A 23461-nucleotide genomic window follows, 5' to 3' on the forward strand; every position below is an offset into this window, starting at 1 on the left:
AAGTTTTTTTTTTTCTTTTTTGGCCAGCATCATGGTATAATTTGTGGGGAATCTTAAATATATTATCTTTACAAATATTATATAATATGTATATTTATACTAATGTATCTATTATATTTGGTATATATATATATTTTAATGTTTATTTATTTTTTGAGAAAGAGCGAGAGAGCAAGTAGGGGAGAGGTGGGGAGAGAGGGAGAGGGGGGTGGAGAGAGAGAGAGAGAGAGAGAGAGAGAGAGAGAGAGAGAGAGAGAGGATCCCAAATAGGCTCCATGCTGTCAGAACAGACCCCAACATGGGGTCGAACCCATGAACTGAGAGATCATGACCTGAGCTGAAATCAAGAGTCAAACGTTTAAACAAGTGAGCCACCCAGGCACCCCTATTTATATTTCTTTGGAGAGAGACAACACGTGCAAGTGGGGAGAGAGGTGGAGGGAGAGGGACAGAGACAGAGAGAGAGTCTTAACTAGGCTCCATGGTCAGTGCAGAGCTTGATGAAGGGCTCGATCCCACAACCCTAGGATCATGACCTGAGCTAAAATCGAGAGTCAGACACTCAACCAACTGAGACACACAGGGGCCCTATATTTGGTGCATATTTTATAGGTTCTAACCAGTGCATTAACCCAAGAAAAAGAAATACAAGACATATGGATTGGGAAAAAAAATAAAACTATATTCTCCACGGATGACAAGATGATGGTACATAATATATTCTGAGGAATAAAAAAGCTACTAGAACTAATAAGTAAATGTGTCAGGAATGCAGACATTAAAATAATACCGATAAACACTAAAATAATGTCATTTGCAAAAACATGGAATGCTTGGGTGTATAACTTTACCAAATATATTTAAAGCCTATTGTTTTAGTTTGCTAGGACTGCCATACTACAGACTGGGCAGACACATTCTTACAGAAATTTATATTCTTACATTTCTGAAAGCTAGAAGTTAAGACTAAGTTGTAGGCACATTTGGTTTCTTTTGAGGCCTCTCTCCTCCAAGAAGACAGCTGCCTTCTCACTGTGACCTCCCATGGTGGTATCTCTGCAGGTTATGTCCTGATCTCCTCTTCTTATAAGGACACCAGTCATATTGGATTAGGGCCAACTCTAATGACCTCATTTTAACTTAATTACTTTTTTAAAGGCCTTGTCTCCAAATACAATAACATTCCAAGATACTGGGGATTAGGGTTTCTTTCAACACATGAATTCTGGGGAAGCACAATTTGGTACATAACACGTGTACACTGAAAATTATGAAATATTGCTGGGAGAAACATAAAAAGACTTAAATAGATGGAAAGATCTATCATGTACACAGCTCATGGTTTGAACCATCTACAATTTTTAACATTTATTCTCTCCAAATTGATCTATACATTTAACATAATCTCAGAAACTCTAGCAAGATATTTTTGTAAATGTTTCAAGCTGATTCTAAAATTTTTATGAGAATGCAATGAATTTAGAATGATTAAATCAATTTTGAAAAAGAAGAACTAAGTTGGAGCATTTACAATATTTTATTTCAAGACTAACTATAAAGCTATACAGAACAATATTATGTTGGCATTGAGAATTCATATAGGGATTCCAGAAATAGGCTACGTGTGTGTGTGTATGTGTGTGTATTTCTAAAGACATTTTATTTTTAATTTTTTAATGTTTATTTGTTTTTGAGAGAGAGACAGAGACAGAGACACAGCATGAGCAGGAGAGGGGCAGAGAGAGAGGGAGATACAGAATCCAAGGCAGGCTCCAGGTTCTGAGCTGTCAGCACTGAGCCTGATGCGGGGCTCGAACCCACAAGCCGTGAGATCATGACCTGAGCTGATGTCAGACACTTAACCACTGAGCCACCCAGGTGCCCCTAAAGACATTTTAAAATGTCTTTTCTTTCTCAAATACAACATTAAGAAAGTGAAAACACATGACACAGATGTGGGGAAAAAAAAAAACGTATCTCTGAAAAGAAATTTTACCTAGAGTATATAAAGAACCGTTACATAATGATAATAATATACCAATAAGAAGTAAAACAACATAAAATATTAATAAAATATTTGAATTAGGGCACCTGGGTGGCCCAGTTGGTTAAGCATCCAACTTGGCCCAGGTCATGATCTCGTGGTTCATGAGTTCAAGACCCGCATCAGGCTCTATGCTGACAGCTCAGAGCCTGGAGCGTGCTTCGGATTCTCTGTCTCCCTCTCACTCCCTCTGCCACTCCCCTACTTGTGCGCTCTCTCTCTCTCTCTCTCTCAAAAATAAATAAATAAACATTTAAAAACAAACAAAACAAAATATTTGAATGGACATTCCCAAAGTAGTACTGTTTGATGGCAAAAAAGCACATTAAATGCTCACTATCATTAGTCACCAGAGACATGCAAATAAATATTAGATTAGGACTCCACATCACAACCACTAGAATTACTAAAATTAAAAAAAGAATGATGATATCAAACAATAGTTAGGAAGCAAAACAATTAGAATTCTCATACATTGATAGGGGAAATTCAAAATGTGCAGCCACATTAGAAAATAGCTTGGCAACTTAATATTTTACCCGTGATAGGGCAATTTCAATGCTAGGTACTTTCTCAAATGACACGAAAACCCATATCTGAGCAAATATTTGTAAATGAATATTTATAACAATCTTATTAATAACATTTCCCCAATTGGAAATGACTCAAATATTAATAGGTGAATGGATAAACACATTGTGGTAATTTATTCAATGGAGTGCTTTAGGGCAATATAATGAATGAATCATAGATTCTAGATAATAATTGTAAGTATCAAAAAATGTGAGAAAAAAAATTCCATTCACAGAAGAGTACATTCTATATAACGGAATTTATTTTAAGTCCCTAACAGACAAAAAACTAATCTATGTTAACAGACATCAAAAGGTGGTAGCCAGGAACTGGGGGCATGTGTGAGATAGGCAGAGAGAAACCTAACTGAAAAAGACAGTGGAAAATATTTTAGGGTGACAGAAATATTATGTATCATGTTTTGGGTATTGGTTACATAGGTATAAAACTGTCTATACTCACTGATCTGAACACTTAAGATATGTGCATTTTATTTTAAAGTAAATATATATTTATTACATATTTATTATCTACAATAGTTATTGTGGATTTATTGAATACAATTATTGTATATTTAATCATATTATAATACCATCTTACTCAAATCATGTCCAACTTTACAAAACTGCACACTGTTTTATTTTAGGTCCAGCTCAAAATCCAGTTGTTTTATAAAATTTCTAAATATTTGACTTGCCGTGGTCTCACCTTTCTATAAACTCCTAACTATACCATAAAATTCAGCACTTAATAGCTTATATGGCATTATATTTTCAGTAAAACTCTACCAGAAATATAATAGTTTAGATTTTGTACAGTAAAATATTCAGTGCTACATATAGATTATTTTCATGTAAGTTTATAAAATTTATTAAACTATTAAAATGAATAATTAAAATTATCTCACAAAAAGTGATCTATACACATTTAAAATGAACATTGATTTTGTAGATTCATTGAATTTTATCCAGATATCCAATATCATGACATGAAGAATACACTCTATATTTCATTTTTTGATACACTATCAGTTGTCTATTTTAAAGTTGATTTTCTTCTCTATGCGATTTTAGATGTATTTTGGTATTGTAAACACTCTCAGTCTCTTGTTCAGGTTAAGTATCAAGTATAAGCGTGCCTCTAACTTAAGAACCAAAGAACTATGAGTGACCATACTTGCCTAGCAAATCTTAGTACATGCTACAGTTCTTTATTGTACATTATAATATTTGTAGTAATCATCTTTAACTGGTACAACTTTTTTTTCTCTAGTACAACCAAGTTTATGCAAAGAAGTTTCCTATAATCCAGGGCTGTTTCCTTGTGTAACTCAGTTACCATCTAGATGTAGGGCCTGAAATCATATCACATATAAGGCTATATAGAGAGAACATACCTACATAGAAAAACATTTTGTTTTGAATAAAACACTACTGCAGTAAAACACAGTGAACACATTTGTGTTTCTACTGAAGAGAAAAATCAAGAAGTCGAAACTGTATCATAGTTAAAGCCAAGATTCATTTACCTTTCACATTTTAAAAAATGTTCGCTGACACATTTACTAATTGTTTCAACATTTCTTTTAACACTATTTAATTTCCCCCAAATCTATCAGTCTTTATATTTGATATGACATTGTTGTCACAATGTTGAAATTCTGTCATTGCAGCAGATGGCATCAGATTAGGGTGTTACCGACTTCTAATATTTAATTCAGTGAAAAGTCAGGAAATATGTATGCAATAAGATGAATGCTATCTTTTGCTAAAAAAAAAAAAGCTAAGTATAATTTACATTAACTTTTATAAAGGATTAAAATTGTAGTCATGAGAAAATGTAACATTTAAATTTTTTTAATGTTTATTTCTTTTTGAGAGACAGTTGAGAGCCAGGGAGGGGCAGAGAGAGAGAGAGAGAGAGAGAGAGAGACAGAGACAGAATCCAAAACAGGCTCCAGGCTCTGAGCTGTCAGCACACAGCCAGATGCGGAGCTCGAATTCACGAGCCATGAGATCACGACCTGAGCCAAAGTCGGTCACTTACATTAAGCCCCCAAACAGACAAAAAAATTATCTGAGGAACAGAAAAGCATAAAAAATGAAAGGAAAATAATTATATTTAGCTATATAGAGAATTAAACCAACCAAATCAAGTGTTAGATTAATTTGTATAAAAATTCCAATTCAAAAAATTGATTAGGGACGCCTGGGTAGCTCAGCCGGTTAAGCGTCCAACTGAGCCATCCAGGCGCCCCCTAACTTTTTTAAAAAATTATTTAGATTTCATATTGACTGTTACAAAATTTTGTGGCTATAATAAAAAAAATCCTGTTAATTCCAATTCCAGCTAATTTCCTGGAAAGCATGTACTAATCTGATCGAAAATATGCAGAAATATTTTTGCTAAATTTGTAGATTGTACCTGACCAGAATTTATCAATAAATAGACTGATACAGAATTAAATAATAAAAACATTTGGTTCTTAAGCAACAGGCTTATTTAATAATTGTTTTACTAAAGGAATATTGAACTTGAAAAGATTAAAAAAAGAGTATAACAAAACATCTAAAACTATCTTGAGAAAAGAAAAATAATTAAAAGCAAAATGAACAACTCAAAGATAAACACAAACAATAGGTTATTCCATAATAAAGTGTCCTCTAGAGAGTAATGTGCCTAAACCACTGATTTAAAACTGTAATATAGAGGAAGGATAAAGGCACAATAAACCAATTTGTAGATTATTCATCAATATCTCACTCTTCTCAACAAACTTTTATTACTCTGTAACAGATACAGTGATAGGTTTTGAGAACATAAAGTCAAATAAATAAGGTCCTTGTTCTCAAGGTATTTATCCTCTAGCAGGAGAAACAATTCAAAAGATTTTTTTAAATGTTTATTTATTTTTGAGAGAGACACAGAGAGACACAGTGTGAACAGGGAAGAGGCAGACAGAGAGGAAGACACAGAATCTGAAGCAGGTTCCAGGTTCTGAACTGTTAGCACAGAGCCCAACATGGGGCTTGAACCCAAGAACCACGAGATCATGAACTGAGCTGAAGTCTGATGCATGACAGAGGCATACAGGGGGCTATTTTGAAGTCAACAAGAGACTCTGTTGTCACTCATGAGAGATCAAGACAAACTCGTGGGGGTACTTTTGAAGGAATGGTAGGTGTTATTCAGATAAGAAAATTACAAATGTTTTCCAGGTAGGGAGGAGAGCATCATAAAAAATGTTGAGGTGGTAGTATCATTACACATTTGGGACACTGCAGGGGCCATTACATTCTGGAGTGAAGGTCATATAAAACAAGAGTAAGACACTGGAGGGTAGACAGAAATCAGATTATGAAATGTCTTATGTGCTAAGCCAATGTATTTGTACTTACTAACAAATTTATTCAGAAAGGTCTAAATCAAAAAGTTACATAATTTTTTTTTTGTCTTAGAAATATAACTAGCAGTTATGTGAAAGAATGATTAAAAGGGCATCAAACTAGAAGAGGGAAACTCACTGGAGGTTGTTGTAATGAAGGTACTTGGAAAAATGAACTCGGACTAAGCCCTAATGGAGGAAAGAAGAGACAATTGTATCAAAGAGAATCTCAGGACTCATTCATAAATTTCACATCAGAAGTAATACAGATAATCTCCCAACTCTCTAGCTCTATGTAGCCACAACGGGCACTGTGCATGCCATACAGATGGAAGAAGAACAAAAGTTATGGGGAGGGGTGGATGTTAGGGATGAAAAAGACTTGAATTTTGATACATTGAACCTGGCATGATTTTGAACATCTTCAAATGATGATATCTGGTAATCTGTTGAATATTTAATCCTTTTCCAATCATTTTCATATACATACATAAATGCATACATATACATGTGCATTAGAAAGTCACTACTTTTGTAATCTTTCTAAAAATTAGATTTCTTAAACAGTACTCTGATTAGATAAGGGCTTAAGTGGAAGAAGTCGGAAGGGAAAAAGAAATTTGTTATATTAAAAATTTTTATATGGACAGTATCATTATGGCAAAAGATGTTGAAGATGTCCAATACTTTTTTTATTTTTTTTAACGTTTATTTATTTTTGAGACAGAGAGAGACAGAGCATGAACAGGGGAGGAACAGAGAGAGAGGGAGACACAGAATCTGGAACAGGCTCCAGGCTCTGAGCTGTCAGCACAGAGCCCAACGCGGGGCTCGAACTCACGGACCGTGAGATCATGACCTAAGCCGAAGTCGGACGCTTAACCGACCAAGCCACCCAGGCACCCCTATTGTCCAATACTCTTAATGCAACTGCTACAAAAGACAGGTAAGCTTTAAAACTTTATTTAAACAACACTGAAGGGCTGTGGAATCAATGAAGAAGAGCAGATAAACCTAAAATTTGGACACATCTGCCATTTCTGAGCATAGGCTGAAAATGTAGGCTGGCCCAGACAGAGAGACATTATTGTTGGAAAGAAAGCAATGATGTTCTGTCAGTTGGTTGGGGCTGCTATGATGGAGTACAACCAGAAGAGCCTCAAATTCAAAACTGGGCCTAACCATAACTTCTGGGGACAGCTAGGGAGACTAGTCCTAAATAGCTAGGAGACAAAGTTCTAGAAGAAGAAAGGAACCGACTATAAAATAAAATAAAATAAAATAAAATAAAATAAAATAAAATAAAATAAAATAAAATAAAATAAAATAAAATAAAATAAAATGAAATGAAATGAAATAAAATGAAATAAAATGAAATAAAATGAAATAAATAAAATGAATAAAATAAAACATTTCCCTTTATGACTTTTGAAGGCATGTAGGACAGAAGGATAAAAAGCTAAGCACAAAATCTTTAAGGGAAAAACTGAAACTGTTGTAGTCTCATAGTTCTGATGTGTCAGCGACCCACTAAGGGTCTTAAAAAGACCAGGGGGGTCACCCTGAAGAACAAGGAGGCCTGGGTCTTACTAAACTAGCAACCTAACTCTGGTTGGAGTGAGCAGACTCTAAGCTTCAAAGGAAAATGTTCTCTGGTAGAGGATGTCATTTGCAGTTTCTATATTTGTTTGTTTGTTTTGTCTAACTATATAATAATAATAACATACATGAAGTGCTAAGAAAATATGACCAAAAATCAAAGGAGAGGTAAAAAGAAAAGTAAATGCACAGATAATCTAGTCTCTGGTGTCAGTAGACAAGATTTTCTTTTAATTTATGATCAATATTTTGAAAAATATATATGTAGGAACAGATGGAAAGAAAAACTGATTAAAATTGAAAATTTCAACTGAGAATTAAAATAGATTTTTTAAATGGGCATTTTAAAACTATAAAATGCAAGGTACTCAATGAGTTTAACAGTAGACTACAGAATTAGTAAACATAAGGCAATGGAATACAAACATATATAGAGAGAAAACTGTGAGAAAAAAAAATTCTAGAAAAAAAGAACAGAGCAAAAATACCTAATCTATGATTACAGAAGTCAGAATAACTGATTAGCTCTCGAGACATTCATTGACTGAGGATCTAAAGGAAGGGCCTCATGTGTTGTGGGAAATGTTCTGTATTTTAATCTTGGTGGTTATTGTATATGAATAACCATCCATAAGAATTGAGGTGTACATTTAAGTTTTTTGCACTCTGTGTGGTATAGGTGTGTTTAGTTTGTAGCAATACAGCAAGTTGAACACTTATATGTTCATTTGTCTATATGTATAATACAATTCCATAGAACGCTAAAACATTTTAAGGATAATTTATTTCTAACACAAGTATAGTAAGTAAAATTGATTCAATCAACAGATTTCTTCAGTATCTTGTTGTAATTGTGCTGAGGTCAACTAATTTATAGGTTTAAAATCCAATGGGCAAAATGTGTGTGATTGTATAAAACACAATGACATAATAATTTGTTAAACTGATACAAGTGCAATGATGTGGAAGAAAAAAGGAGAAAATTATTGATTAAAGGAAGATGAATTTACTTTATCTGCTTGGCTTTGAAAATTATTTTTGATTTGAAATGACTTGGAATTAGCCATTTCCTAAAGCTTTATACATAGGTCATAATAAGTTGTCATGTGTAGTATACATTTATATGATACTTCTTCTAAGTATTCAGCATAGATTAAGAAATGCTAGTTTAGAGCACATCACTTTGAGTTATTTATTTAAAATATACAAAAAAAACACCCTAGGTATATAAAATTTTCCACTGTCACTGTGGATCTTTCAACAAACCTTCAGCAGCCTACAGCATTACAGGGAATGAGGTGACAGGTTCCATCTGTCAACACTCTCTGATATTCACGTCACTTTTAGTGATAGATCCCCCCACCTCCTCTTGTGGGGGAAGAAGACTACTTCTAAGAATGACAAAATGCAAGGTTTGAAATGTGATAGGCCACTTTATAACATGGCTTCATGACTGACTGTAACTAGTACTTTTATGTCACTTTCTGACATACTTTAAAAATACAATTGTTGGAAATGCTAATAATTCAGTTCAGTTGAGAGCGTTTCCTTCTTTTCAAAGAAGTACTACAAACACTTGATTCACACACACACACACACACACACACACACACACACACACAAAATACATTATAAAGGGGTTATCTTGGAAGAAGAATCAGATTTGCTTTAAACGACTTCTTTGTTATTACTTATGAAGAAGACAGGTAACATTTAATTAACTCTGAGTACATTAGGGAACACAAAGAGTAAGTCAATTTAAAAATATTCAAAAGTAAAGTAGACTAGTTATTGGCCTTTTTTCATGCATTTATTCTGAAGTTCTTTAACAAACTACTTGTGTATTGATTTAGGTTTAAAAAACATACATTTATAAATGTATAGAACACTGTCCATTAATTGCCCTGTGTTAGGTTCTAATATTTGCATTCTAGTCTTTGAGGTGAGAGCACAGCTTTATTTTGCACCCAATAATCTGTATCTCTTTAATTACCCACCACCTTTTTAACATTCCACTTTTCTTTTATGTGGCAAACGTTCTGACTCATCTTTTCCCACCGGATGCTTACATAAAAGTCAGGAAAGGGAGCATAAAGACAAGGAAACACGTGACAAAGATTTAGTCAGATGTATGTACCATGTGCAAAATGGTTTGTGATCAGTTATGGGTCTTATATAAAAAGTTGATTCTTCAACTTTTTAAAAATAAAGTGTTAAAACAGCTTGGGAATGAGTACGTCGAGTACCTCTATCTTCCCACGCTATCTTCTCAGAATAGAGGTTATAGCTAGCCCTCTCTACCCTATTGGCCATGCTTTGAATCTTGTGACTCTAGTGCTGTGGTCACAACACACTAGACCAAGTATTTCTCTTAGAAATTAAAGGCATTCCATGATACTTTGGTGTCCTTTGTAGAGAAATCAGTCCGTTAATACCATTATCTATTGGGTAGTGTATCAGGATTTGTTCAGCTGGAAGTAATAAAAATTGGCTAAAAGTGGCTTGAACCACAAGGAAATGAACCATTACTTAAGTAGCTACCCAAGTAGCACAGCCACTCAAGAACAGCACTGAAGATATAACTATATCACTACCTCTAAGATGGCTGTCACAGTTTCAGGCATTATGTGATCCCAAGACAGCATGGGGTATGAAATGGAAGGGAATAGGAGCAAAAGTGTTTTCTCATGACACTCCATTATTAGGAAACAAAACCTTTCCCAGGAACTCTCTAATAGGCAACCCCTAATTTCTCACTCATTCTGTTTCACTGGCATTCAGACAAGCGTAACTGAACTAAAGCAATCATGAATAATCACCAGAACTGACCACTGGTGTCTAAACAAAATAGAGCTTCTGTTAGTAAGAAATATGAGATGGCTATTAAGCAGACAACCAAAAATGTCATCATCTGCCACAGATGGTCATTATGCAATCAAATCTTTAATAGAGAGTTTAAACACAAGGCTAAATAGATAACACAGTGAAAGGAAAAACATAGTTAAGAAGTGCTGAAAGTAGAAATAATAACAGGCAAGGGAGGAAAGAGTCATGAGTGTGGAAGCTTACTAGACCAAAAAGCAACAGTTGTCTGATTCAAAGGCAACAACAAAATTACTGGCTTACTATATCTACTGTCTGGGTCATTAGAGTTGCTTACGGGTCACTGGAGATACTTTTATGTTCCGAATGGTGATAAATGATTTTCTAGGGATCTTTGATATCCTGCCCTTTTGATACAGTGTTGGCATTCTCTCTTCCTGACTTCTCTGTGTTCTCTTAACATAAACACCACCACCTGAGTGACATGACAAACACGAGAATACCTACACTTCTTGAAAACTAAAACCGCTGATATAAAGAAGAGATATTATTGAGACTACAATTCTTATACATATCATCCAGTGAATATTTACTGACTCCTCATTGCATGGCTGATAGTATCCTTAGTTCTTGGGATAAAGGGTAAACAAGACAAAGTCTTTCCTATCATAGGACTTCACTCTACTTTAAGAGAGACAGTATTCAATAATACATATAAATTAGTATAATATTTTTGTAGGTATAATGTCAAAGATGACAATGATAACGAATATTGTCACATACTAAGAAAGATCCTAAGCACTTTTTTTGTTATTATTACATTTAGTTATTGTTTTAATGTAGACACCCTGTGTTCCATTTTATAGATGGGAGGCAGTGATAAAATCTATAAAAAATAATAAGGATAGGGGATTCTCAGTGAGTGCTGAATAATCATTGATGCATAATCGTGTAAAAGAGAAAACAAAAACACAAAAGGGTGAGAGAAAATCTGAAGGGATATGTATTGGACAGAGAGATGAGCAAGACTAAAGTCTATTCACCTGCAATTAGTTTGGTGTTTTGAAGAATAGTTAGGAGGTCACACTGGATAAAGTACAGTGAGCAAGAACAACAATGCAAGAGAATAGGCCCCACAGTTATGTAGTGAGAGATTATGTAAAGCTTCTTAGGCCATAATAAGAGGTTTAATTTTATTCTGAGAGCAATGGGAAGTTATAAATCGGTTTAAAACAGGGGATGATGTGATTAAACTTTTTAAAAGATCATTCTGGCTGCTGTGTGGAAAATAGAGTCTAAGGAAACCAACTTGGAAGCAGAACAACCAGTTAGTTATTATGGTAGTGCTGGCAATAGATGATGGTATGAAATAAGGCAGTAACCAAAAAAAAAAAAAAAGTGAATGGAAATAATTAAATTCAGGATATATTTGAAGACAGTTTCTGAAGTATTTGTTGATAGATTAAATATAGGATAGAAAAGAAAGGAAGCAAGGATAATGCTTAGCTTTGGGCATGAAAATTGGTGACTAGTGGTCCCGTTTACTAATCTGAGAATACTGGGGAGAACCAGTTTCACTTGTTTTGGTTTGTTTTAGTGGAAGGCAGTGGTGCACAGAATAACTAGAACTGAGGATTCCTTTTGAGAGGTCTATTCAGTGTCTAAGTAAAAAGTAGCAAATGGAGATTTTCTTTTCTTTATAGAGTCAGTAAGATCATTATTAGATCTGTTTTTATCAGTAGTAATATTACTCATTTTTATTCATTTATTCATTCACTCATTCAAGAAAAAATGTGCAAATTATTTACTCCCTCAATAATGGTTTCAGATATTTTTAGCCCTCTCCTCCCAACTGAGCTTTATTTCACCAACCATCTATAGAATGTATTCATTAAGATAATTTACTAAAAATGTACCAAGCTGGACTTTGTCCTAATTTGGACCCTTTCTTCTGTTTGTCTAATGGCCCTGTTGAACTTTATTCAAGCCCTGTAATGCTAGAAAATAGGAGATATTAAGAAATTATCCCACATTTTATGCTCTAGGAAATTGCTTACTGCACACACTACCTCTCCACATATGACTTAGATGAAACTCAAAGAGGCCCCCATTGTTTATCTATGATAAAGCCAGACACAGACCCTCCAAATCTCCATTTATTTCCTCATAAATGATTAGTTTAACCACTTGATCCCCAATGATTAATCAGAACAAAGTGCTTATTAATAAAATATTAAGATTCTTTCCCAAGTCCCTGGTTTTGGTCCATCTTCATCCTGAGCCAATATAGAATCACTTCTTAAAGGCCTCTTCCAAGAATAGACTCTGTGCAGGGTAAAATATTCTCTGACCTACTATCCAATCATGCCATTTTTTCATCCCATTTTTCCACACTCAGTTCATCCAACCTTGTTCAGTCACCTCTATAAAAGAAAACCTGTTTTAGAAACAGACCCACAAATAGAACAAACTGTTGGTTGCCAGAGGGAAGGGGGTTGGAGGGATGGGCAAAATGGGTGATAGGGAGTGGGAGGTATAGGCTTCCAGTTATGGAATAAGTCACAGGGATGAACTGTACAACAAAGGGAATACAGTCAATGGCATTGTAATAACAATGGATGGTGACAGATGGTAGCTACACTTGTAGTAAGCATACCATAACATTTAGAGATGCTGAATCACTATGCTGTATACCTGAAACTAATGTAACATTGTGTGTCAACTATACTTCAATTAAAAAGATCAAATCAAATCAAAATCATTACTGAAAAAGGAAAACCTGTTTTCTTCCCAAGCCTTCAGATACTTGCAGAGCTTATTTCAGTTCTCCCTAATGCAATGGTTCTCCCCCAGCCACCCATTTCATCAGTCCCTTCCTCCTCAAATAAATAATACTTTTGAACATCCCCCCTTTACTAAGTCAGGATTTGCTTCCTGGATACCAGATACTCTGACTTCAGTCTAAAAGATTTAGAGAAATCTTTGATTTATTGTATCAACTGTAATTTCTATATATTAACCAAATTCTATCTCACTCTGTTTCTCCAGAATGTGTTTACCTTCACCCTTCTACTCTCCACAAGGATTAGGTAATGTTGCCACAACACAAAGAGCCATAGAACAGGGAACCAGCCACTATGACTAATGAGTATAACCATTTTACCCATTGCTCAACATTGCCAGATGATTTTCCTTAAATGATTTTCCCTAAATCTCATCTTGTGATCTACATGTCTAAATACAAAATATTCAGGAAAGAACAACAACAATTTTCTAGCCTAACAAAAAATCCAGAGAAGAAAAAGCAGGTGGTATCAGCTAACCTAAGCTGGAATCTGGAAAATAGGTAAAGATAGAAAAGAACTCAGATATAAGTTAAAACATCATTTAAATGGATGGTCACTGAATCTATACTGAATAAAAATAATGGATGAAAAAAATGGAGGATTCGAGAGTATGAAATTCCAGTTGAAGAAGTAACATTAAGAAAATAATTTTGAGGATTTCTTGGAGAGATATAAACCAAGACGGCGACATAGGAAGCTCTAGAACTCCCTTCCTTCTACGGACACATCAAACATGCAGCTACACACCAGGCAATTACCTCTTAAAGAAATCCAGAAACTTAATGAATGACTTCTCCACAGTGAGCATCAATATGGGTAGGAGAGGCTGAGATACATTCTCACTGTAAACTCCAACCCTGGCCCCTGGTTTTATGGCTGCCACCCAAGGGGTGGGTCCCCAGACTGCCTGGTTCTGATAGTTAAGAGGGCTTTCATTAATGAGTTCCAAATGACTGTGGCAAACTCAGGATTTCTTAACTGGTTATCTCTTCAGGGCTCAGCTAAGAGGGAACAGACAATAATGTCTATCTCCCAGCCTCATCCTGAAAGAGGACCATCTGCATACTTTAAATGTTATTGCCTAAGGGTCAGGCTTCTAATTTAGCTGAATCTATGGCCCAGCTCTGATCTCTCAGGCAATAAAGAAACCAAGGGTCATCTCCCCAACCATCTCCCTGTATCACACTACAAGGCACCAGTATCTCCCTGAAAGGAGCTTGTAACACGTCTGTGCCACAACTTTTGCAGTTGCTACCAAGAGATGGGTTTCCAGATCAGCTGACTCTCTGAAAGACAATGGGGGCTTCATTCACAAGTTCCCCAGGATTGTAGAAACAAAGAAGCACTTCCTAACTGGCACAGGTGAACCTTACCCCTTCCCCAGCTGTACAGCTATACAGCCTGGCCCAGGGCAGAAGTGGCAACAGCGCCCATCTCCCAGTTTCTCCACGGAATGGACTTATTTTCTCAGCTGCTGCCTAAGGCTCTGACTTCTAATTAGTCTGCATTGAGCTGAATGCAATCTTCCCCTTTAAGATCTTCCCCTTCAAGATCTTAGCATATCCTCAGTTACTGTGAGTCAATAAGAACAAAGAATATGGTTTGGACGTTACAAAAATTGAGAGATAACCCCAGGCTCAGACAAAGTTGATTGATGAGGTTCATTTATTACAGAAGATCACTCTGTCAAGATTGAGAAAGGGGCTATTTTATTTATTTTTGACAAAGGAACCAAAAATATACAATGGGAAAAGGATGATCTTTTCAATAAGCAGTGTTGGGAAAACTGGACTGCCATATACAAAAGAATAAAACTGAAACCCTTTCTTACGCTATACACAAAGATCAACTCAAAATGGATTAAAGACTTTAATGTAAGACCCAAAACCTTAAAAATCCTAGAAGAAAACATAGGGGATAAGCTCTTTGACATTGATCTTGGCAGTGACTGTTTGGATTTGACATTAAAGGCAAAGATACTAAAAACAAAAACAAACAAGTGGGACTACATCAAACTAAAAAGTTTCTATACAGCAAAGGAAACCATTCAGAAAATTAAAAGGCAACCTACTGAGTGGGAGAAAATATTTGCAAACCACATATCTGATAAGGGGTTAATATCCAAAATATACAAAGAACTCATATAACTCAATAGCAAAAAGGGACCCAATTGAAAATGGGCACAGGACATGAATGGATGCTTTTCCAAAGAAGACCTACAAGTGGCCCATACGTACATGAAAAGGTACCCAATATCATTAGTCATCATGGAAATGCAAATCGAAACCACCATGAAATGTCACGTCACACCTCTTAGGATGATTTTAACAGAAAGACAAGAGATAAAAATGCTGATGAGAATATGGAAAAATGAAAAAAAGGAACCCATGTACATTGTATGCAAATGGTACAGCCACTATGGAAATTGTATTGAGGTTTCTCAAAAATTATCAACAGAACTACCATATAGCCAGCAGTCACATTTCTGGGTATGTATCAAAGAAAACAAAATTATTATCTCAAATAAATAGCTGAACTTCATTGAAGCATCATTCACAAAAGCCAGAATATGCAAACAGCCTAAATGTTTGTTAACAGATGAAAGGATTAAGAAAGTGTGGTGTATGTATGTATATGTGTGTGTATACATGTGTGTGTATATATATATATATGTATTGCATTTATGTGTGTGTGTGTGCGTGTGTGTGTGTGTGTGTGTGTGTGTATGCAAATCCAACCTTAGGAAGGAAATACTATCAATTGTGACAACATGGATAAACCTAGAAGATTCACAAAAACCCTACAAAACATATTTAGCATTATGCTAACTGAAATAAGCAAGACAGAAAGAGACAAATAATGTATGGTACCACTTACATGTAGACTCTAAAAGAAAAAAAAAGTCAGACTCATAGAAACGAAGAGTAGAAAAGTAGTTGCCAAGGGCTGGGGAGTGGGGGTAAGGAAAACAGAGGTGAGTAAAAAGGTACAAACTTTCAGCTATAAAATAAATAAGGTCTGAAGATCTTATTATAATATTGTTACTGCAGTTTATAACACTGCTTTGTGTACCCGAAATTTACTGAGAGTTAGAACTTAAATGTTCTCATCAACAAGTAAAAAGAGTAATTATATGAGGTGAAGGATATGTTAACTGGATGGGGGAAATTCTTTCACAATGTGTGCACACATCAAATCATACATATGTACATACATGCATACTGTACACTTTAAATGTCTTACAATTTTGTCAATTACATCTCAATAAAGCTGAAAAGAAAGTAAATTATTTTGATAATCTAGGTTAACAGACATTAAGGCGCCAATTAAATTTTTATAATCCATAAGGATATGAGAATTGATAAGGCAGCAGAGTTGAGAGCTTTTTCACAAGTTCACACTTGGTCAAGTGTATAAAGCAAAGATCGGAAATGATTTTATATTTCAAGCTTTTGTGACTAAGCCCAGAGACACAAGGTGGTGCAATTTACTAAATGGATATTTACAAAAAGGGACAAGCTTTGGATAATTGATAATGTGTTCAGTTTTAAATATACTTCATTTAAAGTGCCTGTGGGATACTTAGTCTAAAAGGAAATTTCATATATGGTTGTGAAGTTCAGAGAAGTAGTTAAGGTTGGAAATTTAGGTATATTATTTATCAGCATATATAAGGTTATAGAAGTTAGTTTAAGATTCTGAGGGTAGATAAGAAAGATGAAAGATTAGATTGAAAAGTTCTGGTGTGGTATCTCACCAGAACTGATCATTAATCTCCCTCGTTATCCTGATTATTGTTGAAGTCAGTTAAATTAATTCCAAGTCAGCAAGTACATTATGCAGCTACTCTGTGCCAGGTATCTGGTTTTCAAGTTTTCCAGGTTTTCAGGATATAATAGTAACAAATATAGATTCACTGTTTTTCCTTTAAGAGACTATAGAAATCTTTGAGAACAGATCTTTATATCCATGATTGATGGTTTCCTAACATCTAGAATATTATTATTCCAACTCCTATACTGGGCGTTTAATTATTTCCACGACTTGAATGAATGTTTACCTCTAGTAGGTACATATACCTCTTGTTTGCTCACAGCAGTTTGACTCTTCTTCTGGAAACAGCACATGTTTTACTTAAAATCTCTCCTCAGCCCTCAATCCAGGTGTTTACCTGGTGAGGGGAGGGAGGAAGTGACCCCACGTGTAGTTCAGAGTGGGCTTGTGACTGAAAGCTGAACCACTGGAGCCTTTTATATCAGAGACCATAAGACAGACAGAAACAACTGGCCCTAATCATACCACCCGGAGCTAAAGGGACTTCTGGAGAAGCATGGTAATCCTTGGAAAAGATCATTTCCCTTTCATAAGTGCTGCTGCTAGGAGTTAGACTGTAGGCTGAAGCTGCTGGAAGCTAAATATACAATATAAAGAAAAGAATCTGTCTAAGAATAAAGCACAGAAGAAATCAGCATCAACATAGATTACTGTGGTCCCAAAGTATTTTCTGACTGAATCCAGTTCTACCTGAAACCAATTTTGTTTTGTAGATATTCCTAAGTAGGCTGGGATAAGGATTTTGTTGCTTGTAAGCAAAATCTTCTACCCTATTTGTAGCATAGATATATAAATTCAGGTTATGAAATTAGATGTAGTATTTAACTTCTCTTGTTATTAAATGAATGAAGTTAAGTAAGTTGCTTAACCTTTCTATGCCAAAGTGTCCTTATCTGTAAAACAGGGATGATAAAAGTGCCAACATCCTGAGGCACTTGGGTGGCTCAGTCGGTGGCTCAGCCAACTTTGGCTCAGGTCATGATCTCGCAGTTTGTGGGTTTGAGCCCCACATCGGGCTCTGTGCTTCATATTCTGTGTCTCCCTCTCTCTCTGCCCCTTCCCCAATGATGTGCCCATGGTCTGTCTGTTTCTCTCTCTCTCAAAAAAAAAAAAGAATAAACATTAAAAAAAAATTTTTTTAAAGTGCCAACATCCTAAGTTTGATATGGGGACTAAACGAGAAAATGGGCTTTGTTATCAATAGTTGGAACAAAAGCAAAACAAAGTATGACAAATGATGATGATGATGATGATGATGATGATGATGATTGCCATTCACATTTTAACTTGTAGCTCAAATGGAACAACTCAGTTTCTGTGAGTTATTTTGTACATGCCTGTCTCAATACCCTTATTATGCTTAACCTAGCATCATTATTTCAAGTAACAAATATTTATTACACTTTATTTTGTTAAGCATACACAGATGAAAATATGTGATTCTTGCTTTTGACATGCTCAAACCAAGTTGCAATGCAGAATAAAATATAATTAATAGTACTTATAAAAGCGTATGTGTGCATGTGAACATACAAATGTGAAGACAACAGAGAAATGAAATAACAGAATACAGAAGTGAAACAGAAGGAAAACATGGACTAAGCACTGAAGGAAGAGAATTGGGTGGATAGTGAGGTTTGTTTGGATTTGGCCTGAAATAATTATGCCATAAATAGTCACTACACATATATTTGTAACAATTATGCAGACAAAAAGTTATTGCTATGTTATAAAAAAAGAAGAAAGGTGATTGTGAGGAATCTATGATAATGCAGAAATGCCAAGTCTCCCAACTGTTGCTCTGTAGAACCTCTCTAATTCTCATCAGCCTGTTATTGTACATAATGAGCTCCATATTATAAAATGTTGAATTTTTATCTTCTATGCATCCTTGTAGTATAGATTGTTCTATTAGTCAAAGGTCCTAAGGACACACATGCAATGGAAGAGTAGGAAGAATTCATATATTTTGCTGACAGAAGCTGTGTCTGTCTAGCCCCTATCCAGAGACTATCTGGAGTTTTCTAGACTTGAAGTTGTTGGTTTCTGTCCCTGAAATATTCTCCCTCAGATATCTAATATGCTCACTCACTCTCATAAAATATCTTCTTCTGAGAAATATCTATTTTCATATTATCAAAAGTGCTCTACCTACCAATGCCTGACCCTTTATTCCATTTTATTCTAGAATTGTTATAATAATCTCTTCATTTATTTATTTTGTGTCTCCTAATGTGTAAGATAATTTGGAACAGAGACTATGTTTCTCTTTTCACAATTTTAACACCAGGGCTCAAATGCCATATTCACCCTAAACACTCGGGACATATGTGTGAAACACAACAGGTGCTAATATTTACTAAATTAGTGATTAAAAGTAAATTAAATAAAATTTATTTTGAATTTTTTAAATCTTGAGACAATTATGGATTTACATGATGCTAAAGAAAATATAAAAATTTTAGACAAAACACTATTAATTAAATTGCTTATTTATTTTCCCATCATGGAAAATAGCATTTCTATAATCAACTATTATCTGCTCCCTTCAAAACTACTCTGAAAACACTGCTCTACCAGTCAAGTTGAATATATTGCTCTATTTTTTTTATGTCACATTCCACACTCTTCATATGATTCATCAACCATATCAATTTAACAAAATTACAGGAAAGAAATCACATGCCAAATCACAAAAAGAAAGAGAAAAAAGTTTCTGCAATTCTTGTATTTTTACATGAGGATATTTTACAAAGATATAAAGAAAAGTATGAATATTATAAACCTATGAAGTCACTCCATTTTCAGATTTTTCATTATATGACTACTATATATACTTTATGATAATTTAAGACACAGAAAATGAAATAGAAATTATAGTAAAAAAACTCTATAAACATAAATCCTAAGATGAAATTTGTTTAAAGTAAAACTTTACTACCTAATAATTCAAATTGCTGTCTAGGATCATGTGTTTGTTTTATTCATCAAATATTCATTCAGCACATAAATATCGAGCACTAAAAATGTGCCAGGAACTATTGTTATAGGGGTTGTATGGTTCTGACAACAAAATAAAGATCTTATTTTCATGAATCTTAATTTGTAACTGGATAATATAGACTCATACACAACATATATATAGATGCATGCACACTCAGCCAAATCAATAAAATATGTACTCTAATGGTGCTGCGTCTGTGGAGGAAAATAAATCAGGGAAGACAGAAGAGAATGGCCAAACAGTGAGGAGAACGGGTAGCTGTAATTTTAAACAGTTAAACAGAATGGTTAGATAAAGTCTTCTTTGAGGTGACATTTGTTTAAAGACCTGAAGGAAGGAATCAATGAACCACACTCAGTCTGTGGGAAAAGCAGGCCAGGCAATAGAGACTCTGAAGCAGTTATGTGCCTACCTCATTTGAAAGAGCACAGCGAGATGGGGATAGGGAAGATGGTGCTTTGGTTAGAAAGGAAACAGGAGATGAATAATTTAGGACTCTGCAGGCCAGTGTGAGGCCTTTGGCCTTTATCCTGAATCTGATAGAAGGGATTTGAGTATTCTGAGCCGAGGAGTGTCATGCCCTTATTTTCGCTTCTCTGGATCACTCTAGCTGCCAATAAGGACACAAGAGACCAGTCAGAAGTTTTAAGCTGTAAACTATACTCAAACCATCATCAATTTGTCAGAGTGGAGAAATGGAAAAACAAAAACCAACAAAACGAAAAACCCTCCTTATTACTATATGTATGGAGAACAGTGAATAATACCTCAGAAAGCTTTCAGTGAGTATTAAACAGCCAAAAAAAATTTTCCCTGGAAGAAAGCTCCAGGCTGCCCCTTTCATCATTGTCCTTTTTAACTATATAAAACTTTACACATGTTCTCCTTAACTGTGTGTAAAACATGCATATTTCTTTCTCTCCGTTGTATTCACCTTTTTAAGGGAGCGTCAGTGTTAAGCTTCAGCTATTCTCTTTTCATCTTTTAAAGCTTTGTGCATTATGCATAATCCATACTTTGTATCATACATCAAAACAATTAATGTACAGTACAGACTTTATAGAGTTGAACATAAAGAATTTTATCTCCACTTGATGTACAATATATGCAAAATTTCCATATGAATTAATGGAAGTCATACGTGGGCTTTGTGAAAAGATCATTTTCAAGAGCTTTTAGAAGATTTATCAGAATATGTATATAGCTCAGTTTTTCTATATGTCTATTGACTTTATTGTTTAATTGGTTTATAACAGTGCTTAAAATTGACCTGATTAGAAAACTCTTATTATTTCAATGTAAAAGAGTAGCTTCAGATACAGTATCTGTACAACTAATTGCTTAATGTCTTGCTTTTATATAAATGACTTATCTCCATTCTTGTGATTTTTTTCCCCACTAATCTCCCACTTAGTGGTCATAGCCTCAAATATTTACACTCTTTAATACTGTTCAACTTCAATGCCCTCCTTCTAATGTCAGCCCATTTGGATGGCCATCTGCATACAAGGAAACTTAGTAGATACTGCAAGAGACTTAAAAAAAAGATAGAGAATACTTATCCTAAAAGAACTTGCAGTCAATTTTATTATTATTATTATTATTATTATTATTATTATTATTATTTTGCTTATTTTTTTAAGTAGGCTTTACTACGAGCACAGAGCCCAACACTGGGCTTGAACACACGTCACTGAGATCAAGACCTGAGCTGAGATCAATAGTTGGAGGCTTAACTGACCGAGCCACTCAAACACCGCTGCAATAAGTCCTTTTAGTTCAAATCTGGGTATAGTAACTGTTATATTCAAAGAATTGACTTAGAAATTTTTCTAGAACAGAGAATCATGGAACTGGGACTGAAGAAAGAATGAGTTCAATAATTGGATAGGATGTGCTCAGTCATTCCTACCCTAAAGATAACCTACCCTACCTATACTTTGTTTGAAAGTGTGTTTTTTTTTTTTTTTAACAATCACAAGCACCATTGCATTTGTAATTCTGAAAACAACTTTGAGTAAGCCAATTTTTCTTACTTATTTAACACACTTTTGTAGTGCTTATTACATGCCAGGTACTATTCTGAGAGTTTTTCATGCCTCCATTCATTAAATAGTTGTAACAATTTTCTGAGATAGATACTATCCTGACCCCATTTTACTGATAAGTATTTTCTACACTTGCCCCCCTACAGCACATTCTCCACACGGCAAAGCAAGCCACTCAGGGTATATGCCTCCCCCACTGTAAACTCTCCAGCAGCTTCCCAAACCAACTAAAATAAAATCCAAATTCCTTAGTATGGCCTATAAAATATTACGTAATCTGGTCCCTGCCTGATAGTCCGTACATTTCACACTGGCTTTCTTTCTGTACCTGGGGGTTTCCGCATTTACTATTTCCTCTTCCTGTAATGTTGTTCTTACCTTGCTGTCCCGGCTACGGCAGCAGTCCCAGAGGTCCTTTGGGGATGCGGCTGCAAGGATTTGGGATTGACCGGCTTGATCTGCGAGCGCCAGCGCAGAGGTGAAGTGTCCTGGCACCCGCAGTCTGACTTTGACGGCTGCTGGGCCTTCCTGTTCCCAGGTGTGATGCTGATAGAGGCCTTCGTGACCCAGGAGAAAGAATCCGAGATGGTGCAGCTGATGGACCTGATGGGCCACGAGCCCTGGAAGCTCTGAAGTCTGGATGGAGGAAGCAGGACTACTTGCCCAAAGTTAATTTTCGGAAACAAGCTAAAGACCACTTCAGGGGCCTCCTCAGCTTCAACCGCGCGGGGTGGCAGGGCTCCTGGAGGACTTCCTGCCCTGTGGAGCAGTGGAACCCGGACTACTGCCCTAAGCGGGATTCGGCCCATGCTCCCGACATGAACGACGTCTGTCTTGCGTGGGGAGCTGCTGCTGAGTCTCAACTTCCTGCCCAGATGGGGCTGCCCATGTCCGCGGAGACACCCACAACCTGCTGCTCCACCTAGCTGCGTCTGGTGTCCCCCAGGCCTGGGTGGAAGGTCGGCCCCCTTACCCTGCCGCTCTTTGCCTGGGCGTTCCCCGAGCCTCTGGCACCAGTGGGAGTGTGCCTTCCACCTGACACGCGGAGGTCCGCGCACGCGCGCCACCTTCCGGGAGCTGCTGTGAGCCACCTCCCTGGGGACAGGAGCTGGCTCTGGGCCTGTCCACGGATGCTGGCTACAGAGTTGACCATTCACCCCGATTGAAGGAGAAAAGCCCAGTGCCAGAATCTCTTTCCTGACGCCTTTCTGTTTGTGAGTGTGTGTGTGTGTTTCCCCAGTTTATTTTTGAGAGAGACAGCGCAGTAGGGGGAGGGCAGAGAGAGCGCTATAATCCCAAGCAGGC

General features: G+C 35.9%; 1 pseudogene; it reads left to right on the forward strand.

Annotated features, from left to right (window-relative positions):
• Window positions 1-23195, forward strand: part of LOC124514286 (alpha-ketoglutarate-dependent dioxygenase alkB homolog 4-like) — a 138838-nt pseudogene extending 115643 nt beyond the window's left edge.
• Window positions 23196-23461: the final 266 nt, after the last annotated feature.

The sequence above is a fragment of the Lynx rufus genome, unplaced genomic scaffold (genome assembly GCF_022079265.1).
Source record: "Lynx rufus isolate CCGP_SWC_20201006 ecotype Redwood Valley unplaced genomic scaffold, mLynRuf1.p SCAF_2, whole genome shotgun sequence".
NCBI lineage: Eukaryota > Metazoa > Chordata > Mammalia > Carnivora > Felidae > Lynx > Lynx rufus.